The 20,111-nt window shown below is 40.6% G+C and overlaps 1 long non-coding RNA gene across 1 annotated transcript in view; it reads right to left on the bottom strand.

The window, feature by feature from the left end:
- LOC130157793 (uncharacterized) overlaps positions 1 to 20,111 on the bottom strand; it is a 170,233-nt gene that overhangs the window by 37,598 nt on the left and 112,524 nt on the right. The window contains exon 8 of the long non-coding RNA XR_008825043.1: positions 5,652 to 5,721. This is a non-coding gene — a long non-coding RNA (uncharacterized LOC130157793). The remainder of the gene's footprint in view (positions 1 to 5,651; positions 5,722 to 20,111) is intronic.

Below are 20,111 nucleotides of genomic sequence, written 5' to 3'. Positions count from 1 at the left end.
GAGAAGCATGATTAGCTACCCACATTAAGCCTGTATTTAACCAAAACAACTTTTTTTTTTTTCCCCTCTAGCTGATTTTAACATGGCTCCTGGGTCATGCTCAGTACTACCTTATTATTATTAGAATCTGTAACTGGCAGAATCCTCAACCTACTTTAACATCCAGTTTTGCAATGCTTTTTTAAATAGATAGTGGGGGGAGGGGTGTGGATACAATGGCAGGACACAGGGCAGACAGACATTTATGCAGGCAAGAAAAGGGAGAAAGGAAAAAAAAAAAATCAGTAAAGCTAGGGGAGAGACCATTTGGAAAAAATACAATAAAAAAAACACCACAGAAGTCCACTTTTTTTAGCAGCACTGAGCTGTTACATACTTATAAGTGTAGATAATGTATTTTCATGGATTTATGACAAACAAGAATTCAAGTTGAAAGAAATCAAAGACTTGTTCTCAGATACAGGCCAAGAGTTTATTTCATATGTTGGTGAGGGTTTTTTCACATTTCAGAGAAGGAAAAGATACTTTTTTCACGCATCCTGCTATCAGTTTTGCCATTGACCTTTCTTAATCCCCAGTTCTCCAGCTTCTGGAGTCACCCAGCCCCCAGAACAAGGACCAACAGCAGGGAGTCACCTTGGCTGCAACCAGCTGAGCTGTCACAGCAGGAACGGGGCTGCCAGAGCCGAGGTCCCCAGACCAGAACCTCAGGCAGGTGCAGGCTGGCTCCCAGCAGGGACACAGGTACTATCCCAGGCAGGCACCCTTCAAACACAGTCCTTGGGACATCGGGCAGAACAGAGTCATTCTATCTAGCAACTTCTGTTTCAAGGATATTTACTGCCTTAACTACCCTCATGCAGCTTGGACCCAGTTTAGAGGGGGGCTATTCCAAGATGACAGCACTGCACTCTTCAGTGGGCTCCACTGGTCAGCCACAGTAAAACCTTCTAGCTTTGTATGGATTCTAGGAGATCTGCTTTTGCTGCTGACCAGCTTCACTCAACGCACATATGTGCAAGAGGGCAAAAATATACCAACGGCACACATAAAACACTACTTCCCTCGTACTCTGTCCCACTGTGGTCTCCAGCTTTACCTCCCGGAGCCTTAAACATAAATATTCCTCTCCTGAGTCCAGGTTCACATGTGAATGTTATTTATGAGGCACTGCAAATAATAACTACTGGAGATAGATTTTTTTTCTATGCAGATTGAGTTCCCAAATGTATTTAAGATCCCACTGAGAAACATATATTGTTAGAAAACTTTACTTACCTTGTGCCACTAATTAGAGGTTTATAATTAAACTGGACAAAGCCATAGAAAATGTACAATAAGCAGAAAGTCTGTCATTGCCAGAAGCAAAGATGGCTTAAACAGTCCTTTTTCCTGTCTAAAGCCTGTGGCTCGTAATTAAACTGAAATTGAACACCAGTTTAGGTTTTTTTAATTATTCCTATTCATGAGTCCTACTGAGAACAGCATTTACTGCATGCAAACTTCATCTTTTTTCCCTTCAAATATGCCAGCAGAAGAAAAAAAACAAAACACCTCTATAAATTATTACTAGAAAATCTTTTTAGACAGAGGACAACAAATGTGATGGGAAATTCATACTTTATAAATACCCTAAAAATAAGGCGGGGGGGGCACAGAATTGTTCCAATAAACTTTGAATATACAGTCAGTTCATAAAATAATACCCTGAATGAACCATTTCTTTTTCTGGGGAAGCAGACAGAAGAAACTAGAAGGCTAGGCACCATCAAAATTAATGAACCATGAATGGACACATAACTGCTAAGCAAATGGGACTATTATAACACCCTGAGAGGGGCTTGGTCCATTCCACTTCTGTGATATGCCTTTTTGCACCTTGCCACATGATGATTGGCCCTCTGGGCATTGCTGGCTGAAGAAAATAAATCATCAATGCAGTGACACCTCAAACCTTGCATCAAAAAAAAAAAAAGCTAACCCCTATGGAGACAAGACACTGCAAGTAGTTTTCCCCTTGTTTTCCTTGCTTTTATATTTCCCTGCCCCAAAAAAAGACCCTCAATATTTTTCAGTTTGCACACTTGAGATTTTTTAGGTAAGAAAACACCGAGTAAATTTTAGTCTGTTAATCTCACCTAATTGGAAACAGCAATCAAATCTTGACAGGTTAGCAGAAGCATCTCAGAACAATATTTCTGATGCATGCATCCATTAGGCAAAAACACAGCAAAGCCAACACAGATTTACAAGGGTGAGAAGTTGTCACCGAAACTATCCAAGGAAATACAATTATTCAGAATACTCTTGGAGAAAAAAAAAAATCATCATTCTGTCCAATCACATATTTTTGAAACTGTGCACATGTAACCAAGTATGTATGCACTACTGGGCTGATTAATTTATACTGTAGGTAACACGTGCAATGATTTCAGCTGTACTCTCAATCAAAATAGCTACTTCTGGCAGCAATCCTTCAGCTCCCTGAGCATTTCTTGATTCTCTACTGACGATTCTGTAAATCATTATAAAGGTAAATGCATTGCTTTCTATATATAATAACAAAATGTTAACTTCAACAGACTATTGCCTTGGCAAATTTAGGCACTCAAAAATTATGCAACTCCAGCATTAAGATTACCTATGTGATGTTAATTATTTCCCATCCTTATGCACATGCATTACGAGTAGTAAATTATCCCTCCACCAAAGCAGAGCAGACTACACTGTGTCCCATAGAGTCAATAAATAAAAATAAAAAAACACCCAAAAAACCATAACAAACTTATTTTGTCATACATTTTCATACACAGACTGGACTTGCACATATAGCCTGAAGATGCCACTATTGCAGGAGAAGCACTTTTCTGGCCATGGTAGAGATACTGAACCTCTCTGGATGTCACAGAAAGGGACGTGCCCTGCTGCATGGGATGGCTGCACTGCAGTCACAAAGGAAGCATGTGCCTGCTGAAAGCAGGAGGAGAAAGCATACACAGTGCTCACAGGAAGGAAAGTGGCAGGGAGAAAGGATTAAGAGATGAGAACAACTTGCTTACTCCTGAAACCCACCCTCTGGCATTAGCCTGGGGGGCCACTGAAGGAGAAAGGCCGCTGTACAGACCAGCAAATTTATTGCAGAGGCTGTATCTGTCCCACAGTTGGATACCTTTGCAATTTGACATCATCTTCAAGTTTGTTAATTTTGTCCTCCTATGGGTGTGTTAAGCTCTTGCCCACATGGTCCCATCCTATTTTGTTGTAGTAGATGAGAGATAAGGAGTAAATAGAAAAGGCAAAGGTTACCTGGAGGCAGAAGCCTCCACAGTAGGTAAAGAAAGTTTTTAATCATCCGCAGAGTCACAGATAGGCACGAGATACTAGAAATGTCACAATATATTGACCCAAGAAAAAGTTTTTTAAAAATTTGTTTTCAGTCCAGCTATATCTTTAATGCTCAAGGTTGCAAAGTACATTAAGTAGAATAGACATAAACCCAGATTAGGAATTTTAAAAAAGACTTCAAAATTACTTATGGCACAGATAAAATAAAAAAAAAAAAAAAGAAAAAGCTTCTTCACCTGCCTTTTTGAAAAGCTACGACACCAAGCAAAAAGACCCCTGACCCAAACTCGAAGTTTTCATTTCATGGGAATTCCAATACTCATATAGTCATTTTCTTCACAGGTTAGAAGAAAACATCAGCATGACAGTTTTTCATGGTCAAAAAACTTCTGGGAGTTTTGATTGGGAAATATTGAAACATTTTCTTCCAAAAGAGAGGGGAGCAGAACAGAACTGTTTCAGCATTCAAAAACCAGCATATTACCTCAATATCAGTATATCAGAAAAAACTTATACAAGCCAAACCCTATATGTCAGCCAATTTTCCTTGCTTACTTTTGTTTACTGGGCAGGTTATTGATGCACAATAGGCCTCTAGTGTTACTGAGTGTGTTGAATATATTTGTCCCAATTTTAATTTAGTTAAATATTCCCACTAGAAACACTACCTAATTAGAGCATCCATTATAAGTTCATAATGATAAGTTAATGGGAAAAAAAAATCTAGTCTAGAACTCAATTAAATTATTTCTGTTAATAATTGGTGAAAAGCTGTAAAAGAAACCCTTAAATACATGCTCAAAAATTTCATGCAAGGTCATTGCCTAATAAACAGTACACATAAATTACAGGTTTAGCCTTTCTTCTGCAGAGGGATGTAGAGGAACTTAAAATACCTACTAGACAATGAAATTTGCTATGAACTCTGACATATAAACTTCAAGTTAGTCTGGTTTTACAATTAGAAGCACTTTTACTGCAAATGTAGAACAGTTAGTTTTGTGATTTGTTACAGCATCCTGCATTTTGTCACCCCAAACCGATTGATTACCGTTGCCTGGTCTCAGTCAAGAGGCAGCAATAAACTGCATTTATTAAATCCATTTATAGCCCTGTCAATTTATGGGTTGATAAAATAAAGGTGGGTGGATGGTGACCCATAACACTTGAAAGTCATTCACAAGCTAGGGAAAAGTGCTTTTTCCAAGAAAAGCGAGAAATTAGGAAGTCAGTCAAGAACAGGGGATGGTACCTGATCTGTCAAAGCAACATCCCCATAGCCAAAGGGACATCTATAATTGAATGGGAATAGCTTAAGGCTATGCAACTTTTTTTGGAGAGAGAATGTGAATACGCACAGTCCCGGACTAGAAGAAAGCTAACGCGCTTCAGCTCAAATTAACGTAACTGGAAACTAAGCATGCAGGCAGACCACATACATGCTGTTCAGGTATATGTGCACATGATTGCAAGTTTGAGCTTTTATATTTGATCCTGACGTGACCAGATGATGGTGTTCTTCCCCTTGCTTGTCTTCTATAAGCATCAGTAACAGCACTGGCTGTTTCTGATACAGTAGTCCCAATAATAGGGTTGCTGTATGAAGGAGCACCAAGGCATGCCCCCATATCAAAAGGCATAATGTGCATCAATACCACCCTGTGCTAACTGATCTCACCGGGGAACCCCGCAGGGCAGAGGCCATACATGATGTCCACGGTGTCCCTCACTATCTGAGAGCTAGTGTTCACAAGGACTATGTTTCCCCCACTGATGAGCTCCTGACAGTGCAAAGATCCGAGCTCCTGATAGCGCAAGGAAGCTTTCCTCACTGTAATATACCATTATGGATATATTTTGTACAATATTACACACCAATCACACTAAAAATCCATTGTGGACTGTGCACTACATACCATACCAACGGCCTGATGCACAGCTAATACCTGAAGTATCAGACTACACAAAAATGATCCACAAGTACCCTGCTCCCAAAGCTTATACAAAGTATTTTTTTACTACTTATTTCTCTCTTTCATTGTTGACATGTACTTTCCCTACAGATACAACAGAGATCTCACAGTTCTACAAGACTGAGGTACATTTCCACCTGTTCTCTATCACGCGATGGTTAAATACATTTTACCACAGAAATCCTATCACTGTAGTCTACAGTCCATGAAGAATCTGGCTTAGTCATGTGATTCACTGTTCATTTACTATGGTCATTGGGGGTGGCTGTTTAAAGCTGGCAAATTTAATGCACAAGTTAAATAAAACATCAAACTCAGCTATACATGTTTTACCTTGTAATTTTTCAGAATGTGTGATATCTTCGGTTATCTATTTAAACATTTCAGTCAGTTTCCTGTAGACCTATAAAGAGCAAGAAAATCACTTCATTGTATGCATTCCAGATGAAAATATTAGATTTTAGTGGGACCAGGATTTTACTTGACTTTCAAAAGGTTTTTCCTTGAGATCATACTTTGTTCACGTTTAAAGGTCAGGACTTACACAGAAGCATACATTGGATACCTTCAGACAACAGTGAGAGTCCAATCCTTGTTCTGTAAAGCCACAGTAAATATATTCAAATTACTGAAAGAACACATACATATATGATGCCTAATTTCTGCTTTTAGTACAACACTGGATGACCTTTAACACATTTTCAAACCAAGAACGGACTACAATGTTTTAATTGCCTTAGTCAAGGGTATGTCTGTTTATTTTATTTTACTTTCCATGGTCTTTGCCCCAGGACTGTGACCTATTTGCTTTTTGGGGGGAGTGAATGTGGACATTTATCTTGTATACTTATATTTTACCTGTATACTTGTAAATGGCATCCAAATTTTTGCCATTTGATACCTGTTTTGGAGACTGACAGAAGTTAATACATACCTGAAAATTAAAAAAAGATTTTAAAAGCATAATGGCCCTTTTAAATCACACTTGTATTTTTCGTTCTGGAACTCTTTCATTTAGTCACACTAATAAAAATACTGCAAAAATATAAACACTGAAGAAAGAATGTATTCAACTTGAGAAAAATAAACTGTTTTATCTTGAAGATAAAAGAAGAAAAATTGTGGTATAAAGATCAGCTTCTGCTACTGAAGTCACCTCCATGACTTACAGCAGAAAAATATAAACCAGGGCATTTCATATTTCTCTGGGAGCTGAGTCAGGCCTTGTGAAGTCAATTGTTGCTATAGCAACATATGAATCAGGGAGAAGATAACATGTCTGAATGCAGAAAATTAATTTACCTAAGATCATCCAATTGCTCTTTGATAGAATGTATATGCTTACTTGGAAGGGAAAAATCATCACATTTTAATTACTATGCATCACTTTCAATAACGTTGAAAAAAGCCCTGTATAAAACAGTTGAGGCTAAAAGGAATATTACCCAAACGCACACTACCCTTGCACTTAGGGTGGTTTGATTTTTATTTCATCACCTTCCAATAACAGAGCAGTGAAAAGCGTAACACCTTTTTACATACTCTTTTTCTCTCTCTGCCATCAAGATACAAAATTAGATCCGTATGTTAGGAATTTAAATAAGTCTACAACATGGCACACTGCAATAAACCTAATTACTGTGCAATGGTTTCGAAGCTTAACCATGGCTGTTAAGAAAAAAGTTCAGATGCAAGAAATCCTTATTTCCCTACACTTTTAATTCAAAATAAAAATTTGCTTTGCCCTGAAATCAAAGGTATCTGATAATACTTGTTAAAACCATAAAAAAAATTATACAAAATGGGAGGCAAAGGAGAGTAAGAATTCATATATTTGTATTTTTCAAAATCTGTTTAAGATTAAATCATATAGCCCCAAGCTGGAATCAGTATGTTCAGCATATGAAATATCCACTGCAGTGAGAATATAATCCAGAATTTCCATCCTAATTATCCAACAGCTTTGAAACCACCTTTCTTCTGCTAAAGGCAGTACCTTACAAGTTTCCAGCCCACGCAGACACAGCGCAAAAATACAGCCTCAGACATGGTGCACTCCACCCATGGGTACTCCAGTAGCTGGCTCACACACAGCCTGCTATGCCACCTGCACAGGACCTTCCTCACCCATCTCACCCAAGAAGAAAGCATGCAGGAAGAACACAAACAATGTCCATTTGAGAGAAAAAACGAAGCCATGAAATGAGATTCAGCTCACAACAAGTCTCATCTGTAAGCAGATTAGCCAGAGGAGAAAGAGCAAATCAAGTGCAGGACTGGTGCACAAAGGAGAGCAAAGCATCAGCAAATTACATTCGCAAGTCCAAAGATTGTAAAACTTCATTTACACCAGTCACCATTAACAAGACTGAGTTGCTCGTGCAATTCATACCAGCAGGAAAAGCACTGAATACCCTGGAAGAAGGCCAGAGGAAGTTGCCAGAAATTACTGGTGACATTTCTTTGCACTAGGCTGGGCTTCACAAGTTTACCTGACTCCTTAAGAAAAAGCTTCCATAAATCTCAAAGTTATTAAGAAGTTTATTAGTAAAAAAAATAAGCCACTGGCAAATGAGAATCAGCTTCTATTTATAGAAGTGGGGAAAACAGGAGTCGCAGATCAGCCACCTTAATTCTGTTGTGGAAAAGCAAAACCACAAGAGAAGGTGAAAGCAGAAGCTGCTTCTAGGCTCTGGCCAGGAAGCCACAGGGACACCAGCTATGACACTCCCAGGGGAAGCATCAACTATGCAGGCAGCTTTCCTTTAGAAAAGGATGTGTGACTGGTAGCAAACTGCACACCCCAAAGGAGGGGTGTGACACCCAGAAGAGGCACACAATATACCAAGACATAGCAACAGGACTATAGTGGGAAGTGAACTGACATGGCCCACCGCGCTCATCAGCTCTCACAGCCTCAGCACTGCAGCCTCACAGCGAAAGATTCTTTCCCGTTCGTTTTCCTTTTATGCCCCTTGCCTTTTATTCCCTCACCATGCTGTGAAGAGCTCGGCTGTACCCCTCAGTCACCTCCCACGGGTGCCAGCACCTGCTGTTGCCCCCGCAGAGCCATCCCTTCCCCAGGCGGAACAAGCCCCAGCCCCACAGCCTGTCCCCTGGCAACCTCCACCCCAACCTCCTTGGTGGTCTTGGGCCACTTGACTGGCTTCCTCCTGAGGTAGCCAAAACCGGACACTGCCCAAGTGAGCAGAAGAGAGATAACATCCCTGGGTCTGCTGGTTACCTTTCTAATACCTTCAGCTCTAAGTGGGAGAGAAGAAGGAGCAGAGAGCAGGAAAAAAGGGAGCAGAAAATCTACTTGCACAAGCAAACCTCAGCGCCCGCCTCTGTCACCGGCATGGCACAGGGATGCGCAAGTCACTGGCTTTGTCAAACTCAGGGACCCATTTTCACCTTTGCAGAGGAGAACAGCACTTCCAACATGACCACCACCCTGCAACAAGATGACTCACCCAAATCAAACCAAACCCCTCCCTCCCAACCCCCCACAGGCTGGTGCTCAGTGCTCCGGACACAGTTCTAGGGCCTCGAGGACCTGCAGCAAGGTAAATATCTGGGGACAGCGCACATGGAGCAAGCAAGGGGGTGGCAGAGTCCTGCCACAGCCACAGGCCATGCACACCAAAGCTGCAGCTGCCTGCTCTAAGTAGCTAGTGGACGTGCCAGTAATGAAGCTGAGGATACAGAGTCTTGTGTTTGGGGAGGGAGGGGTGAGGGGGAGGAGGAGAGATTAGCTAGAATTCAGTATGGTTTAGTGCTGTGATTCCCAGATGCATCTCCTCATGTGGAAAATTAGCACAGTGGCAGACACAAAGATAGATTTCACAGCTTTGTCCCTGTGGTCAGCCACAGAGAATCATTGACACAAACATGCAACACAAACACATGTGAGAACTGGAGGTGCTTTAGGGTCCCCTGGGTAAAATAACTCCAAAGCAAGATAATGAAAGCACAGAAGGCAGAGGAACCACACCAACCAGCCAGGAAGGAATACTTCTTATTTTGCCACCATTTAAGGGAGCTTAAGAGATTCTCTGAAAAAAAAAAAAAAAAAAAAAAAAAAAATCACACTGAAGAGAAACCTATTGCAGCACTGTGACCAACCTAAAAGCAAAATAAGCCACAGGCTAATATGCCAATAGGCTGGATACCCTCACCTCACAAATGTGGGGTTTTTTCCCCTTCTCTGTAAACATTATAGAGATCATGTGGTGTTGCTTGCCTGCAAAAACCAATCAGAACACACAAAATGCAAGAGTAAGTCAGCAGTATCATGACCGAATTCTGTCTAACTGAATAAAAAAAGGACAAGTCTATAAAGTGAAAAAATGTTCAAATACTATAAAACTTTATATTATATAGTGAATAGGATATTATACAGTGAATAGGACAGTGAATGGCTTTCTATGCAAAGGATGTACATGGCAAGGGAAACCACAAATAACAGATAATGGCCAGTGTCCCACAGATTTACTGCAAGAAAAAGGTAGCTCAGCAGTGATTGTTAACATGACAACATAGGACCGTTCAGAGGCAGGATAAATATAAACCAAATGGACAATAAGCTTTCATTTCCACCTGCCAGTCTGAAAATGGTAGCATCAAATCAAGATGTTCACATGACATTTTGAAGCTTCATCAAGACACCCATGTCAGACGTGACATCTCTCTGGCAGTATTAAACTTTTAACATTACTGCAGAATTAGAGAAAACAAATTCCTTCAAGCTGCAAGAAGGTGTACAGTTCAACAGAAGAGCTTTCAACTAGCAAAGAGGGAGGCTGTGGATCTCTACGTATGTTGTACTCTTGTTGCAGTGTAAATGTTTATTACATCCATTTTCTTTTACAAGAAGCAGGAATAAATTCCATACAGTCTAAGACTAAAGCCAAATCAGTTTCATATGCAAAGATTACCCCTGGCAAATTATAAAAGCATTCTTTCCTTCATATTGTGAGTTCCCTTTGCTAACATACAAGCAGTTGCGAAAAGAGCTTCCTAACACAAGGTTTCAGACCAAAACTCTTTTGTTGTTTGGCATTGGCTTTGCTCAAGGACAAACCCACTAGGAATCCAAATGGGAAGCCAACAATCTCTAGCTTAGATCAGAGAATACTTGTCAAGCTTGAGACCTTTCAATGAACTGTTTCTGGCTCAAAAATTTTAAATTTTGTTTCAGTGGATGTTTCTAGCTACTCCATGACAGAAAGGGACCACCATGCAGCAGTAGGTGCAGTCAGACTTTACACACTACAGATCTGGAGTCAGCAACCATGCAAGCTTGATAAAAGACCTCTGAGCAGCCGAGACTGTTTCTGGTGGCCTGCCACAGTGCCTTGGGGATGCAGATAATGCCCATCAGGGCCCAAGCTGAGGTATGTTTATTATGCTGCCCTGTGTTGCATAATACCCAAATTAAAAGTGCTTCAACTGTACCTACCAGAATTGCAGTGACGCGACGATGCTAGCTCAGGTGCCAGAGGGGCTTTAGCTGTCTGACTCAGCCAAACACCAGAATTCAACATCCAAACCCAGTTTCACCATTTATTAGAACTTCAAATCCATTTATGTTACGGAAAAAAAATTAACATGAACATACATGAACACATCCTAGGTATTGGACAACTTCCCTACAAAAAACATTTATACAGGTACTGGAAAGACCAAAGCATTTTGCAGCTACCATGCCTATACAACATCAACACACACAGGGAACTACAATTCTGCAAATTCAAAAGCTGGTGCCCTGCTTCCAGTCCTACTGACCTGTTAGTAGTCAAACCACAGCATCTGAAGTTCATTCATTATTTATACCCTGAGCATCTGGCTAACGAGCCAGATTTAACATTTTAAGTGGGATCATTTATGCAAATTGCTCACACAATGTCAAGAATACCTGCCTGAGCTACAACAGCTTGGTACTGAAAAGCAGGACATGAAGGTTTTCCCCCCACTCCACAGTTTTACTCCAATCAGTCAGAACTTCCTAATCAGAAAATGGAAGTAATTTTCCTTCCTCTTTTTTTTTTTTTTAAAATCTTGTAATAATCTAAAAGATAACAGTGCTATATCATCTCATGGGAGAAAAACACTGGCATTTGTTCAACAACCTTATCCCTACATCATTTACTGCCCAAGGTTTACACCGTTGGGTTAGACGATATTCAAACTTCTCTAGATTTTGCTGCTGCTCAAGGAAATTATTACTAAGAAATCTTTCCCTCTTTTTCCTCTACCATGGGAAAAATCTAATATGTGAAATGGGACAAAGTAAAGCTGGTTGCAAAAACTAGCTTCCACTGAGAAGCCAAAATTCCAAAAACTATCATTTTGGTGGAAATTTTCTCAGGCTCAGGTCTGATGTTCTCCAGTCAGATCCTAGTAAGAACTGGCCTACTGCCTCCCCCAGGCGATCCGAGCATCTCTATATCCATCTTGCTTCATTCATGTTCTATGAAGTATCACTGAGGGCACATCCCAACAACCTGATACTTCAAAGAAAAACAGTATTTTTCACATTTCTGGAAAGTTACGCACAGCACAAACACTTGTTTGACTCTGTCTGCAGATAAAGTTATTCCATTGGAAAACTGAACCATCTATCAGTTACATCACATTCCTTCTGGCTTTAATCTTTATAATTAGAATTTCACATTGTCATGGCAGAAAACTATCACAAACTACAGGGCATGAGAGATGAAAGTTAAGCAATATACCATTGATTACAATACCTGAAGTAGCTAATGTAGCTTAGCTGACAAGGGAAATGAGATACTTGCATTACCAGTGTACTGTAGATAACACATGATGGCCCATGACGCAGAAAACCTTTTCATTTGATATGCTGTGACAACTTTTTTTTTTTTTAAGTTTAGAACACTTGTAAATTTCTCATGGAATCTTGTAGAATAGCAGGAGTGTCTGTGTCCGTACAAACAAAAAAATAAATATCATGAATCTCCACCGAGCTAAACAGGACTTTCGATAAGCAAGCACCATGGGAAAACATTCTGCTTCTTTATTATCCTGTATCAAAGAAATGTGCAGTTTAGATGAAGGCTTCCAGCAATTCTATCCTCATTTATATCCTTCAGATAAAAGTTACTAATAAATCAAATCAGTAGGGAGGCAGAAACTTAAAGCCTCAATAGCACTACATATGGTGCATAGATTTTTAAAAAGCAAAAATATTTCAATATTAAGACAGATTATTAATGTGTATCTTTTGTAAAGCTCACTCATGACAAATAACTAAATATGTTTTAATGAGACATTACACGTGATCCGAGGCATAGAATGCAAATACATTACCAACATATTGACCAAAGTGTTTTTTCAACAGCTTTTCTCTGAAGTGTAAGGAATGATGAGACATTAACAACGGTAGTTTAGTATTTTTCCCCTAATATGCCACTACAGTTTAAGACTGCCACTTTCTAAGAGTAAGAGTTTTTTGTTCCTTAATAATACGACTGTTTTCCCATTAAATACTCAGCTGCATCCATTTACAGTTCTGAATGGGACTTTCACCAACTCCAGTGTTAGACCCTTTTTGTTTATGTACCTCTATGTTACATCTTGCAATTTAGGAGACTAAATGCTTTTTGTAATGAATGGTGAGAAGTCAATGGAACAATTCAGAGCATCTGTGTTAGATGCATGAGTCGGATGATGTGAACACCTCCCCAAAGTGCTGAAATTTGAAAGATTTATTCAAATGGCAAACAAACAGATTATTTCTATTCAAGGCATAAAATCCAAGAGAAACAAGAAGTTGCTTGAATCACATTTCAAAAGGATCAAAACTACATAATTACAAACATGGTGCAGCTTTCTGTACTGCAGTGATGCTGTTCACTGGTTTTTGATAATAACAGGAGGCAATTCTTCCCATTCTTGTGTCTTTTATGAAGAAAGCCACTACTAATGAGTAATTGGGCCACTCAGTTAAAGCCGATGAAATACAGATATCTCTTGGATGGCATCAGTAATTCTACAGAAAACAGTCAACCTCGGGACTAAAAAGGAGAGGATGGAAGCACGGGGGAGGAAGAAGGATTTTGAGCCTGGGCAGAATTTCCCAGGACCAAGCTAGTGTGGGTTTCTTCCCCAAGGCCCAAAGAAGAAACATCACAGTACTTAACATATGCCTCACAGCATGATGGTATCACATCAACAGCAGTGTGACAGGGGAACAAGTAATATTTTGTTTTCTGGTCAACTCAGATAAGAAAGGGCATGTAACATTACAGGAAAGAGCACAAATAGAAGGATGGAGAGAAAACTTCCAACTGGAAAGGAAAACTACATGATTCCCTGTTACTAAAGAGCTACTATCCTGAAAGTACCCTACAGCTGTTTAAAAAAATGTGTAGATGCAGAGTTAGGGATACAGTTTAGTGGGGGACTTGGGAATCCTGGGTTAACAGTTGGACTTGATGATCTTAAAGGTCTTTTCCAACCTAAATGATTCTCTGATTCTATGATAAAACAAGCAAGTAACCAGAGACCAACTCACAGAAATACAGGTTTGGAGACCAGTATACAATTTCCTTTACAAACAATCCCCTTACACCCTTTTGTTCAGTTGGAGGTGTTCTTCACTGCATTAAAAAAATGTCACTTTTCATATATAAATGTAGTAGTTACACGGTAAAAATCAGAGGTCTGCCACAACCTTAACAGTGCAGTCTAAGTAGGAGGTGTAACCTCAGTGGAAAGAAAGTGTTAGCAGAACCTTTCTATTCCTGTCTACATGGAATAAGTCCAGTAGCAAGAAGTATTAATTTTAGACTCCTCATCCAAAGCACTAGAAAGGTGATGTGTTAGAAAAATCAGGTAGAGTGACATTGGCCAAGTCTGTCCTAAGCAGATGTAACCTAAGCCGACATCTTTGGTACTGGTTTTCACAAGTGGTCAATGTGCAGAGCCCCTCTTCTAACCAATAGCAGACTTTGGGTTTGCCACCAAATCTTTCTAGCTGTGAATGCATTCCTGACTGTTAAATTCAATGCCCTATGCCTGGAAACCCTAGCATCTTATCCATTTAGTGAATTGCAGAAGTCTAGTATCTGCTGTTTCACCCACACCTCCGCCTTGACCATCTACCCCCACCCACAGGGCAGTCAGCAGCATCACTTGCAGTGAAACACATACCAAGAAGTTCAAGCATTAGCATAGTGTGAGACACTGCACCAGACTCAGAGTTTCACCAAATCCAATTACCAGAGTCCGACTCACTACGTACGCTAGCTCAGCAGCCAGGACATGACCTTGGCAGTGATTTTCTAGGTAGAACTTCTCTTTGGTTTACCGAGAGTTTATTTAGCACTGAGCTCTGCTGTTATTGTGACTGTTCTAGGAGGTGTCAGCCCCTGACAGACAGAGTATTTCTACTGTCTACAGTATGCCTTACTTTCTCATAAACATCCCCTTCCTCAGGAGAGACAATGGTACACTTCCAGCCAAACAGCGGCGCCGGTGGCAATGCTGGTGTTCCTTCTAACAACAGACACTAGCCATATTGCTCACTATATTTAATAGCAGTAAAAAAAACCTACCATCCCAACAGCAGCCAGCTGATAGTTAGCAGTCCTGTGACTACGCTGCTTATTAAAATCCATGGCAGGTATTTATATTGCACTTTAATTGTACAGGGCAATTCATAAGACATAGTTGTAATTTAAGTCTCAAATTAGTGGCTGTGATTTATGACAAGGGCACTAGCACAGTTTTATTGCAACAAAACTGTCAGCATCTGTGCTCAGGTAAGCCTGATCTCCAAATACTTAATGTTCCAGAGGAGAAACAATAGTGACAAGGCAAAGAAAATCTAACGGGAGGAAAAGAAAAAGAAGAAAAAACCCCACAACTACACAAAACCCACATAAGACAGACAACAAATATTTTTTCCTTCATTCAACTGGAGTGGCAGGGTCTGCTTTCCTGACTGTAAAGCCAAAAAGCCCAAACACCAGGATTACATACATTTCACATGGCTTGCACCACTGGGCTAGCTTTGGTCACACACACCTCCACCCCTGAATGGTCACCTTGCAGCTGCTTGCTCATGATCCTTCAGTTGCAGCTATGAAGAACTTCTCTTAGGGAAGATTTTTCTGTGCATGGAAGAACCTGTAGAACAACATACCCACAGAGTTTCTGCTCTCTCCCTTCACACAGTGGTAATCATACAGAGATTTCTGAATGTCCAAGACCAATGCCTAACACACTGTCAGCAGAGGGAGATCAGGAAGATTTTCTGTGCATAAGTTCAGGGCAATTGGAAAAGCTTTTCCAGGACTAGATACCCCCAGAAAACAAGTAGCTTTCAATACTCGACTCCTTCAAGGAAAGATCATTCAAGCTACTATGGAGCTGTAATATGCAGCACATATAAACACTCAGTTGTTTGGGCTCAGGCTGCTTGTTTTCATATAGGCTAGGAAAAAATAACCCAAACCACCCCAAACAGTGAAACTTTCTTATTCTTCTGTTATGGTTGTTGATTTTTTTCTCTGTGAAAAGTTTACACACCTACCGTGAGACAACTTTAAACGCGATGCCTGTGAGGTGCCACAGATTGTCACTCCTACGGAACACCTCCCAGTGACCAAGGAGCAACACAGGCAAGAGCATGGCCACCAGCCAGGGGAGCCTCCCCTTGTCACTTTATCAGGTATCATGTCAGTAAGAAGGCAGTGAGTGCTTAATGCACCCGGGTCGACAGCTACCCAGTGACAAAAACAGCCGGTAGGGGAGAAGGTATGCTCTGGAGCCAGAGGAGGTAGCAGACAGAAAACCCGGGTGCCTGTGACCCAGCAGTGGTGGCAGCTGTAACCAGGAGCCATGTAGGGCCACTGCAGCTGAATTACAATAGCAGTTCAGAATGACTTAAAATCCACTCTTTTGACAGTAATTCAAATTCCACAATTTCTTCCAGCATCCCCTTTATTCCTCTCATCAGCCTACTAGTTACATTTTTACTTGCCCATATTTTTCACCAGTGAGAGAAGTAGCACACTTGTGTGAAACAAAGCCATTCTTGTTCACTAAAATGCTGAAGCAATACATAAAGTCAGTGCTAGCACTGCTCCATAATCCCAATCTATATTTAGCAAAGCTAAATCCTATTTATTGATTCAAATATGTATAGTATTGAGCAAACTAAAGAACCAATTACATCCCCATTGTCATTATCACAGGGACAAGACTATATAAAACACGGTAACAGCCTCTCATTGATCAGCTAATCACACATGTTTCTCGCTGTTCGGTTACCGTAAACAAACTACAATACAGCCAAACCTTTAAATCTTTTCTTTGTTCATAATTCTTTATTACTATATGTCTGCGGTTTTACAATTTAATACTTCAGTCTTGTTCTAAAGAACCAGATTGTACTGTTTATAGCCATTACCTCATAAAATGATGAGCATTAATCTTACACTGGGCTGTCAGCCGGTCATTGGCATTTCCATCTCCAACCCCAGCAGCATACTCAGAGACTAAGAGAACAACCAGAGGTGTTATTGAGAATTGGAATACTTGTAATTCTTTTTCCACCAGAGCACAAGGAGAAACAATGGGGCACAAAAAGTCACAACATTCAAATCATCTTTCAGCCCTAGTTAGAATCAGTAAGGAGCTGTGAATGCCTGGTCTTCTGACCATGCAGCCTCAAAAAAAACCCCACCTAAACCAAACAAAACCCAACCAAGAAAAAAAAACAACCCAGAGATAAAGAAAACATTAATCATCGTAAATCAACAAAGCAATGAATTTTTTTTGCATTTGAAATAACCAGAAGGGCACTTTATTTAATCATAATTTGCCACAGTCCAGACTCACTTTCTACCCCAATTTACGTGCACACATACAGAGAAAGAGCAGCTGTCCCCACCAGCACCACACACTCATTCATCTTGCAATTTTTTTTTTTATTTTTTTTTTTTATAGCTATCTCTTTCTCTTCTCTCAAGGATATTTTCAAAGACAAACCCAAGGCATTTTAGGAGATAGCTAGCTCTCACCACTAAGTCACTTGCTTCTTATACTAAAAAGTTATAACTTGGGTTTTTCGCCTAATAAAAGCTAGATTGTAACATAACCAGTGCTGTACAAAAGATTAGATGCTTTTAGAAAACTGTTTTTTAAACATGTTTTCCCCAAGTGCACAAGGGAAAACAAAGAGGGAAGGGGAATCAGAGCAAGACTAAAGAAATATTTCACTGGTACTCTTACAGTCAGCATTAGCGGTATTGACCAGAGAAAAGATCACAGATATCTATTCCCTGTCTGCTCCAAATACAGAAGCATCATAAAGAACTGAGATATCAAAAAGAAGTTCTACAGCCCAAAACATGTAACATCATCTCTGTGCTTTTAAAGGCCTTTAAGATGCAAGAACTCTGTGCTGTTCTGTGTTGTGACAGAGGGACGCTGCTTTTAGACACATGAAACTGTTTCCGCTGAAGTGATCCACTCACAGGGTGCCACTGGGATGCAGGAGTGTGATACGACTGGTTCAGGCTAAACTAGCTGAACTTCAAGCTCTTTGGTTGCTTAGCAAAATCCACTTCATCAGCAAGTCACAGCCTCTTTGTAGCCAAACTGCTTTTGGAAAAGAAGGGAGTGATATTCTCTGCTTTACTGGTAGACTATAAATGAGGTCATGTATCACAGTTGTCTAAAACTACAATTTTATTATTATTTTTTTTTAATAAATCAGTACCACTTAATTCCTGCTTCCTCTGCTAGAAGCCTGCAACCACCTTTCCTTACATGGCCATGGAGAAGAAGTGGCACCCAGAACACCGTCCGAGGTGGCTAACACATGGGTGCAGACAGTGGTGACAGGTTACTGACGCTGAGCTATCAGCCACCACCTCACCCTGGACCCTGTCTCTGGAGCAGAGGTCCATGTGGCAGTGTAGCCCAGGGCTATGAGCCTGCCTGTGCAGATGGAGGCCAGGGGATGGTCAGCATCATGGGACCACCACAGGGGAAGGCAGCAGACTGCAACCCCAGCCCAGAGTCATAGGTCACCTAAAATGAGCCCATACTTCAGTAGTTAAATCCAGTTTTCCATCAAGCCTGGTGAACGGAGGTCTCCTCAGGGAACACAAAAAGAACAAGGCCTGAAGTTCTCAACCATCGTCACCAACACCATGATGACACTGCAAGCACCAGCAGTACTTCCTTCTATTGCAAAGCAGAAGTGGCCAGGCTGATCTGTTCACATTATTTGCCACTTGTTTACAATGAACTTGTTAAATCTAGATGATCCATTATGCTATTCTTCTTGAATAGCTCACCAAATTCTTACAAAGATGAGAAGCTTCCTGAACACTTGGCACTATGAGGGTTTTAGCTCCCTAGCCATGCTATAATTTGTACAATTTAAGCACTACTGTGCAGGTCAACAACATGCACAGCCACAATTTAGAAGTATTAAGTAGCCAGCAACACATTTAATAACACTTTCCCTTGTGATGCATCACACCAGTGCTGGGGAAGTGTGGGGGAGAGACAGTCACAAATGCAATTTCAGGACATGTGTTTTTGCAAGAATAACAGACCAGAGAAAAGACCGGGGCGGGGGGGGGGGGGAAGAGGGGGGTGTTGGGAGGGGGTATGTGTGTGTGTGGGGGTGCGTGCACACGTGCGTGTGGCGGCAGGGAACAGAAAAGCCCATTACCAACAAAAGATGACAGTGGGGTAGCTGGGAGAGGGAGCATGGAAGAGGCAGGGTGGCCATCTATATTTTTCTGACCATTCTTTTCAAATTGTCTGTTCCCTACCTCTAACCAAGGGTCAACACTGTTCCTCTTAATATTCCAACTGGTTCTGCTTGACAGAACACAGCTATCTAGCAGTCCTCCACACAGCAGCCTAACAAAGCCACGTGAGAGCAAGCTGAATTTCTTGCTTACTACCACAGTCTCATCAGGCTGACTCTGGCAACCCAGCAGAGATCAGCCCTCCACCAAAGCAAGATGCTGTGCCACTGCTGGACCTGTTTTCAGCTGCAGCAAGAATACCCTGCCTGCCCTTATTCCAGCTGGTATATCCTTTAAGGCTCAATTGCTCTTAGATCAGCTCTGGATGTAATAGCAACAGTCAAACGGATTGAGAAGTGCAATATCAGAATTGCGTGCCCATGTTGAGTTTCACTTCATAAGCATCATTATGCAAAGCCCAGAAAAAACACATATTTTTGGGACAGACTATAAGATTTCTGACATTTAGACAATTTCTCTCTTGTCCTGCTCAGGGCTTTCTCAAGGGGAGAGAGCATGGTAAATAAAAAAGTAACGCTATGCATATATCGAGTGTTCTGGCTCAAAAGTTTTCTTTATTTTCTGATAGCTGCTTCAGAATGTAAAGGAAAAATGTCTATGAGAGGAAGATTCATAAAATACTGACTTTATCTGAGCACTATGTACTTGGAAAAGTTACTTTTCAAAATATGCCCACCTCAAGAGCTCCTAAAACACACATGAATTTTGTATTAATTGCTTAAGCCTCAACCATCAAATACAGGCTTGCTTCTGTCACACCAAGAGGTTTTTTTGACCAAATGACAAACATCAGCACTTATTAAACTATGTCTAGGATGCCCTTTTAATATCTATACTGTTTTTGTGATCTCCCTGTCAAAGCCTGAAAAAGCTGTGGAAATAGATAACTCCAACAGGCGGTAGTTTAAATTGGACATTATTAGCAGAAGCCTTAGTCCCACAAGTACAGAGTCATACTATCACTTGTTTT

The sequence above is a fragment of the Falco biarmicus genome, chromosome 12 (assembly GCF_023638135.1).
Source record: "Falco biarmicus isolate bFalBia1 chromosome 12, bFalBia1.pri, whole genome shotgun sequence".
In the NCBI taxonomy this organism is placed as follows: domain Eukaryota; kingdom Metazoa; phylum Chordata; class Aves; order Falconiformes; family Falconidae; genus Falco; species Falco biarmicus.
Note: the sequence above shows the minus strand (reverse complement) of the source record. Positions and strands in the feature narration are given on the sequence as shown.